Raw genomic sequence first — 8,790 nt, 5'->3', positions numbered from 1 at the left:
ATATATATATATATATATATATATATATATATATATATATATATATAAAGCCTTCTTGTGTTGAAAACTGAGCTCTCAAGAAAAGTATCCCCTTGGGAGTTTGGGCTTTTATTTTAAAGTAACTGTTAGCACAAGAGACAAATACTGGAACACAAACAATCGGGAGTTTGAAATTGTGGGATTGGATGGGCTCACCGTATTGAAGAGAAGATTGAAATTCAGATGAGTCCAAGGCTCCATCAAGGTCAGTCATGAGACGGAGTGAGGGTAGAGAGGACCAAGGTCAGGTTCCTGCCTTCCAGCCCTGTAAGCTTTTCCACTCTCTAAAGCTGTCTCTTTATAAATACTCGTTTGGTCGCGACAGTCTCTTCTGATTCATTTTAAGGCTGTCTTCAGACATTTTATTGGGTAAATCTGTCATTTGTCCAAATCCATAGATAGCTCTTTCTGAAAAGCCTAAGTGCTTCCCAAATTGCTGAGTCAGGGACCAGGTCAGTGTTTATGATGCTCGGGAGTTGATTCTATATATTTCACAGAGCTCAGAGAGGTGGCTCAGAAACCAGGGAGCTAATTAAACTGTATCGAAATGCCACGGAGGTGGAGGCTGTCCTTGTCTCCCACCCAGGATCCATCACAGTGCCTGACATACACTAGATGCTCTCTATAGATTTGCTGAATGAATAAATATTAATCGGGATGATAGATATTTTTCCACCCCTACCAGATAACTTCAGGGGCTGTTTCCCACAATTCCCCACTGACCTCCAAACTGGCTTATTCAGTAACCTCCCTGACATCTCCACTGCTATAGCTAATGGCCATCTGAGACTTATGCAGGTCACAAAATAAACTCATGAGGGTTGAAAAGATGGCTCTGCGGGTCAGAGTACTGGCTGCTCTTCCAGAGTACCAGAGTTCCGTTCTTAGCACCCACATGGTTGCTCACAACCATCTGTATGACTCCAGCTCTAATGGATCTGACAGCTCTTTTCAGGCCTCTGGCATTGTATGCACGTGGAGCACAGACATACGAAAACAACACAAAAATAAAAATAAATAAAACTTTGTAAAGTTACAAAATCCCGCTTTGACCCCTCAAACCTAATTATAATTCCTCCCTAGTATGTGGTAGTTCGTTGATAGTATCTGTTTACACGGGGGGCAGAAAATCACTATTTAAGGGGTAGTCCTGCTGTGTGGGAAGCCACATTCGCCATTACAAGATGGCGCCTGAGCCCGAAGGGGCTTGTTGTCAGTTAGGCCAACTAACTGACAACTGTTGTGCACATGCTCAAACAGCACAGATGATGAGTCACAGCTCAAGCCCGGAGCATGCAAATGAGGGTATATAGTGAGCACCAATCATGGAGTGACACATCCCTCTTAGGCCTATTTAAGGAGCACCAGTTTTCAGGCTTGGGGTCTTTTGCTTCAGCAATCAAGCCCGTTATAAACGTCTGCAGAAGGATCCTGTTGAGGCGCGTCTTTCTTGCTGGCGAGTCAGGCGATCGCAACAGTGCTGCAGATAGAACCCAGGATATTGAACCTAGGATCTTGTGCACACAGGCCATCGATATATTTGATCTATATCCCTATTTACTGACCTGTCTCCCTAGCTGTGTCTGGGGTCCTTCACCCAACTCCCCGGTAAACCCCACAACCCCCCAGGCAGACTCTCTGTCTGCCCCTGCTATTCTCAGCCTCACCAATACCATTTGATCCATCACCACCTAGCCCTTCTGCCTCCTCTCTGCCCTTCTTGGGAATCCTTCCTCCCTGGCAAGGTAATCAAATAAAGCCACTTCTGATACCTACAGCCCCCAGTGGCTTTCCATTAGACTTAGGAAGAAAAACAAAAAAATAAGCAAGCAAACCCCAAAAGCCTGTCTCATGCTATAGAGAGCTCATGCTATACAGAGCCAGGAGTGATCTATAGCCTATACCCTGTGTGACCACATCCTTGAACATTTCCTCTCTGTGCACTAGGCCACACTGGCTGGCTTAGGGCTCTTCCTGGAACAGCCCTAAGTTGTCCTCCATCCCCAGTGGCCTTTGTATCATCTTCTCTCAGACAGGAAGCCCATGGACAGTTTCATTTTGCCCCTTCAGTCTTCTTACATCTCAGAGATAATGGCTCCCTCACCCTGCCTCATCTTTCTTCTGTGTACTTAACCCCTGCCCAAGTTGTGTGCATGTTCTTGTGTGCATGTTCTCGTGCATCGTGTCCTTGCTGCTTATTTGTTAGAGAGGCTTCACAGGGTTAATTTATCTTTGTGTCACCAGACCCTAAAAAAAAAAAAAAAAAAAAAAAAGCCGGCATGAAAGCATGTACCCTAAAAAGGCTAGTTATTGGCAGACATCCCTTTCCCACTCCTGCTCCCTAGCCTACTGCTGCACTCCGAGGATGCTGGGTGATTGAGAGTGATTTAAAGACCTGGAAACAAGCCTTGTAAATCTTAGACTGCGATAGGTCACCTTAGTGTCGTCTTTCAAACTAGGTCCCCTGCTAGAACCTTGGTTTGTGTCCTGTTAAGGCATGTACCTCTTTGTAGTTTTGTCTGTCTCTTTTTGTGACGGGAGTTTCTCTCTGTGGTCCTGGCTGTCCCGGAACTCACTCTGTAGACCAGGCTGGCCTCGAACTCAGAGATCTACCTGCCTCTGCCTTCCAAGTACTGGGGTTAAAGGCTTATGCCACCTTCTGTCTCGTTTGGCAGTTTTTATCCAATACATTTGCTTTGGTTTATAGTTATGTGAACGATATATAAAAGGTACTCAAATTTTGCTCTTTAGCAAGATTTCCATCTACCTTGTTGTTGGGCGTGTGGTGAGCTGGTTCATTCATGAGTGTTCCCATGGTATACCTAATTCACCTGCACCTTGGACATGTCTAACAGTCTGTGAACTCATTTGAATCCTCCAAATGGCTAGCCACTGGGCTGCCTTCTTACTTCCTTCTGGGTACTCACAGCTGATTAAAATGGTGAGTCGGTAATTCTCAGAACGGGGGATAGCACATCACTGTTTCTGTGGACCTGGGATGATCAGAGCATCTCCTCACCCGGCAATAGTGAAGATACAGTGAGTTGGTGCTCGTGAAGGCTGACAACAGTGTCTGGCACACAGTAGATCCTCAAAACATGCTGTATTGTTCCTCTTATGATTATTATTTCCCCTACCATCCCTGCCTTTGATTTTGGCAGGAATCTTGCCCAGCTTGGGAATTATTAACCTCTAGTTGACTTTTTAGTGAATTCTAGTTTCTCCACCCTTGAAGCCGGCACTGTCTCCATGGCCAAGTTGACATCCTTCTCCCTTTTGTCTTTCTTTGACCCTAATTCTGGCAACTAGGTGAACTCTGTTTCCCAACCCCATCGCATCCTTTTGCCTTCCATACCAGACCCTTAAAAACCCCTTCTGTCTCTTTTATAGCCTGCCCCATGGCTTGATTTATGGACTGACAGACTTTTATGTATCTCAGGCTGGCCTTGAAATCATAAAGATCTACCTGCCTCTGCCTCCTGAGCATTGAGATTAAAGGTGTGTGCCATCACACCCCACTTTTTATTATTATTATTTTATATATTCACCATGGCTCTCTTCAGACACAGCAGAAGAGGCCATCAGATTCTATTACAGATGGTTGTGAGACACTATGTGGTTGCTGGGATTTGAACTCAGGACCTTTGGAAGAGCAGTCAGTGCTCTTACCCGCTGTGCCATCTCACCAGCCCACACACCCCACTTTTTAAAATTACAATTGTGTGTGTTTCTGTGTGGGTACGTGCACGTGAACACAGATACCCATGGAGACCAGAGGCACTGGATAGCCTGGACCTGGAGCTATTGGTAGTTGTGAGCCATCCAATATGGACACTGGGAACCAAACTTGGGTCCTCAGCAAGAGTAGCCAGTGCTCTTAACCACTGAGCCATCTTTCCACCCTCCCATCTTCTGATCTTCTCTTTTCTTCTCTTCTCTTCCTTCCCCTCCCCTCCCCTCCCCTCCTCTGCCCCCTCCCCTCCCCTTCCCTCCTTTTTTTTTTTTTTTTTTTTTTTTTTTTTTTTTTTTTTTTGAGACAGGGTTTCTCTTTCTCTGTGTGTAGTCCTGGCTGTCCTGGAACTCACTCTGTAGACCAGGCTGGCCTCAAACTCACAGGGATCCTCTTGCCTCTGCCTTCCAAGTGCTGAAATTAAAGGCATGTGCCACCACTGCCCGGCTCTGATTTCCTTTTGAACATTTCCTTTTGAACTGTTTTCAGAAAAGAGCCATAGCTCCAGTGCTTCCTCCATGTTCTGCTGGAGGAAGCCTTGTTCTCATGATGTCTTCCTGTGCTTTCTTTTAGAGGGTTTTGGTTCCCCATCTTAGGTGTGTGCTCGACCTCAGACGCGTGCCTTTCTATTCTCTCCCTCAGTCCTGCTGAGACGAATACACCTAAATATGAAATCCACTCACACCTTGAGCAGCCCGGTCATTCAGCCAAAGTTCTAAGTGCTAACCCTTGTGGGAGACCGTAGGCAATTAGGGTCGGCGCTAAATCTAAGGAACTAATTGGCTACTAGGGGGAGTAATGCCGAGAGAGCAGTAATTTAGTGGCCTGCTTATTCAGACTTGTGTGTGCCTCTGGGATCACAGCAGACAGGGGCCACCCCACCATCAGTCATCCTGTCTCTAACACAAGACTTTCAGTCCCCCATTACAAGTCCAGGACAACTTGTGGAAGTCGGTTCTCCCCTTCTCCTGGAGAGTGAACTCGGCCATCAGGCTTGGCTGCAAGCATCTTTAGCCGCTGAGCCATCTTGCCAGCCCCTTCTCCTTTTACCTCTCTACCATCATTCATGGTCAGCCCTACAGACCATGCCTCCTGAACCTTTGAGTGGAACCAGTGGGGTCTCCTTGCTGGCCTCATGTACCTGATTTGTCCCCCTTCCTGGTACCTGTCCCCGGGGCCGGACAGTCTCCAGCACCACCTCACAGAGCCCTTCCACTCAGCTCCTTTTGGTCTTGCTGTACCTTGAACTTTCCCCCCGGAGTCTAGCTGCCAGACTCAAGTCTTACTTACCTCTGTCCCATTACAGCTTTCCACCGTGGGCATGCTCCTGCATCAGGCTCCTAGCTGGGGACAGCTGTCTCAGTTGGACCGCACCTGACTCACCACCGGCCATGTAGTTCACACCTGGAACACATCTGTGTTCCTCTGTGGAACTTGCCTGACACATAGCCAGGTCCTGCATCCCTGACAAACACACTTGGCCCTGGTCACACGTCGTGGACCTAGTTTTCCTGTGGCTGTAACAAAATGCTTGACACAAACAATGAAAAGTTATTTACCTGGCTCACAGTCTCAGACGCTGTTGTACAGTTCTGACAGCACCCTGCAGGATAGCCGCAGTTATTTGGATGCTACTACGTGTCACTGTGGTGACTGGCCAGTAAACAGTGACTTTAAAAAAGCACAGTCCCAGGGATGGAAAGAGGTGCTCAGTTAGGAGCACATACTGCTCTTGTGGAGGACCCTAGATCAGTTCCCAATCTCCATGTCAGATTGCTCATAACCACCTGTAACTCCAGTTCCAGAGGATCAGACACCCCCTACTGGCCTTCTCAGGTACTACACATACACATGCAGGCAGGCACACACAGACATGCACATGCACACATGCACACATTCACTCCCACGCAGACATGCCCACACATGCACACATTCACTCACACAGACATACACACGCACATGTGCACATTCACACACTCACGCATGTGCACGGGCACACACACATGCAATTTAAGATAATTTAAACTAAACAAAGACTGCAAGCACCGAGGCACAGATGAAGAGAGGGCTCACTGGTTAAAAGTGCTTGGTAAGCAAGCATGAGGAACAGAGTTTGGATCCCAAGAACACACTTGAGTGCCAGGTGGGCAGGGTGGCGTGCCTGCAATTGTAACCTGGAAAGGGAGAGGCTAAGCAGCCCAGAGCAAGCTGGCTAGCAAGACTAGACAGGTCAGCAAGCTCCGGGTTTGATGTTAAGACCCTCCCTTCATGGACAAGGTGAAGAGTGATATCGGATAACTCCAACATCAACCTCTGATTTCCACATATACTCGGACGCATGCACACTGGCAGCAGCACACGTGCAAATGTGCACACCGTATACACACACAAAGTGAAACAAAACATAAAAACCCGCAGTCAGGGTCTGTTGAGATGGCTCAGCGGGTAAGAGCCTTGACTGCTCTTCTGAAGGTCCTGAGTTCAATTCCCAGCAACCACATGGTGGCTCACAACCATCTGTAATGAGATCTGACACCCTCTTCTGGAGTGTCTGAAGACAGCTACAGTGTACTTTTGTATAATAATAAGTAAATCTTTGGGCCTGAGCGAGTCAGGCGGACCAGAGTGAGCAGAGGTCCTAAAATTCAATTCCCAACAACCACATGAAGGCTCACAACCATCTGTACAGCTACAGTGTACTCACATACATAAAACAAATAAATCTTTTTTAAAAAATAACCTGCAGTCACACCTATGGTATTAGCAGCATCAGTTTGGACACACATCTCCCTTTTCCCTTCCCTGGAGGTATCCTAAGTAAAGGGGGCATCAACTCGGTTTCTCTATAATGGCCACTTCCTCTGGTGCCCATTTGTGGAGCCTTGGTGCCTCCCTATGTAGGGAACTCAGTACCCACCACACTGACCAGTCTGCCTTTTCTGCCACCTAATCAGGCATTCCATGTCACAGTCTAAAAGCCTGTGTCCCAGAGGACCACTGACCCCGCAGCTAACTCATAGAGTAGCCAGGGGTTTGAATCCTATTGTTTCAGAAAACCTTGTAAACTGCCACACTTCGACATCTGTCCCTGCCTATCCATGCCCTCCCAGGATCTAGGTAAAGAGCCTGGTAGACATTCAAGCCACGCAATGGAACCCAAGAGACTCAGAACCTACGAGACAAGCATGCAGGGGCATGGGTTTAACTGGGCCATCGTGGCTCTGAACACAGCCCTCCAGGTCCAGTCAATCAACTCTGCAGATAGTATCTGGGCAGGTGACTGTTTTCAATGTCTCCCTCTTGGGAAAGGTGGTTTCAACATCGATAATTTGCACGTTGTGGCTCCCAGGTGAGCTCTCTAATCAAGATGGTGCCGTCCTTCCAGAGGAACGGGTTGCCACTTTTCATGAAATTTGTCCTATTTAGTGGACTTTTTTTTGGTCAGGTGCCTGATGAATTGCTTTCTTTGTTACAGTCGTACGCTTTTAAAACGATGTGTGGTGAGTCTTGGGGAGTTCCTCTATGGGGAGACACTGAAAGCTTGGTCTCTCCAGCTCCATTCTAAGTGTCTGAAGAGCAGGGATCACAGGCAATGGTCTGAATCTCCTGTGGCACCTGGCGTGGGCAGGCAGGGTTACAAAAAGTCATTACCTGCTCTGGTGGTTTCTCTCTCTCTCTCTCTCTCTCTCTCTTTCTTTCTTTTCATTTAATTTTTTAAAAAGATTTATTTATTATATGTGAGTACACTGTAGCTGTCTTCAGACACTCCAGAAGAGGGAGTCGGATCTTGTTACGGATGATTGTGAGCCACCATGTGGTTGCTGGGATTTGAACTCTAGACCTTCGGAAGAGCAGTCGGGTGCTCTTACCCACTGAGCCATCTCACCAGTCCTCATTTCATTTTTTTATTAGATATTTTCTTCATTTACATTTCAAATGCTATCCTGAAAGTCCCCTATACCCTCCCCCCACCCTACTCCCCAACCCACCCACTCCTGCTTCCTGACCCTGGCGTTCCCCTGTACTGGGTCATCTGATCTTCGCAAGACCAAGGGCCTCTCCTCCCGTTGATGGCCGACAAGGCCATCCTCTGCTACATATGCAACTAGAGACACAGTTCTGGGGGTACTGGTGAGTTCATATTGTTGATCCTCCATGCTGGGCTAGGCTTTGAGAGGGATAAAGCAGGGATCAGATTCAAATCTGGTCTCTAGGAACTTCAGAACCCCCCCTGTCCTGGGATAAGACACACACATAAGTGATGAGCAACTGATTTGGCTAAATGGGATGCACGGGAGGGAGTGTGGCAGGGAGCTTCACTGAGATGCATTCCCTTCCCAGAGCATCACTTGTACTTAAAGATGGAGGGGTCCTTTGATACTAACACAGCATTGAACGACATGGCAGACACTGGTGTTTTCATGCCTGTCGTGGTAGACCCCGTATACTGCACCTTTCTTCCCCCTCTTTCTGCTAATGGATGTTTTCTGACAGATACAGGCAAAGATGGTCACCTGCATGTGATATCATTGAGTTCCCAATTCAAGCTCTCTTCACCATGACCCATATGTGTTGGATCAGGTAGCTGAGTATTCTGGACCCCAGCTTACTCATGATTTTCATATGTACATGCAATGTGTGCATGTGGGGGAACGTTTGTCTCATATATGGTAGTTTTTATACTCACGGTGGGAAAGTGAATGATTCTGGAAAGTGGATTGATGGATGGATGATGGATGGAGGGAGAATGGATGGATAGATGATGGACAGATGGATGGAGGATGTATGGATGGGTAGTGGATGAATAGAAAATAGTTGGATGGATAAATGATGGATGGTTGGATGGATGGACAGTGGATGGATGGATGGATGGATGGACAGATGGGTAGATAGACAGATGATGGATGAATGACTGGTGAATGTATAGATGATAGACAGATGGATAGATATGGGGGATGGATAATAGATGGATGTATACATAATACATGGATGGATGATGGATAGAGGATAGATGATAGACA

Source organism: Mus pahari, chromosome 20, assembly GCF_900095145.1.
Source record: "Mus pahari chromosome 20, PAHARI_EIJ_v1.1, whole genome shotgun sequence".
Classification (NCBI taxonomy): Eukaryota; Metazoa; Chordata; class Mammalia; order Rodentia; family Muridae; genus Mus; species Mus pahari.
Note: the sequence above shows the minus strand (reverse complement) of the source record.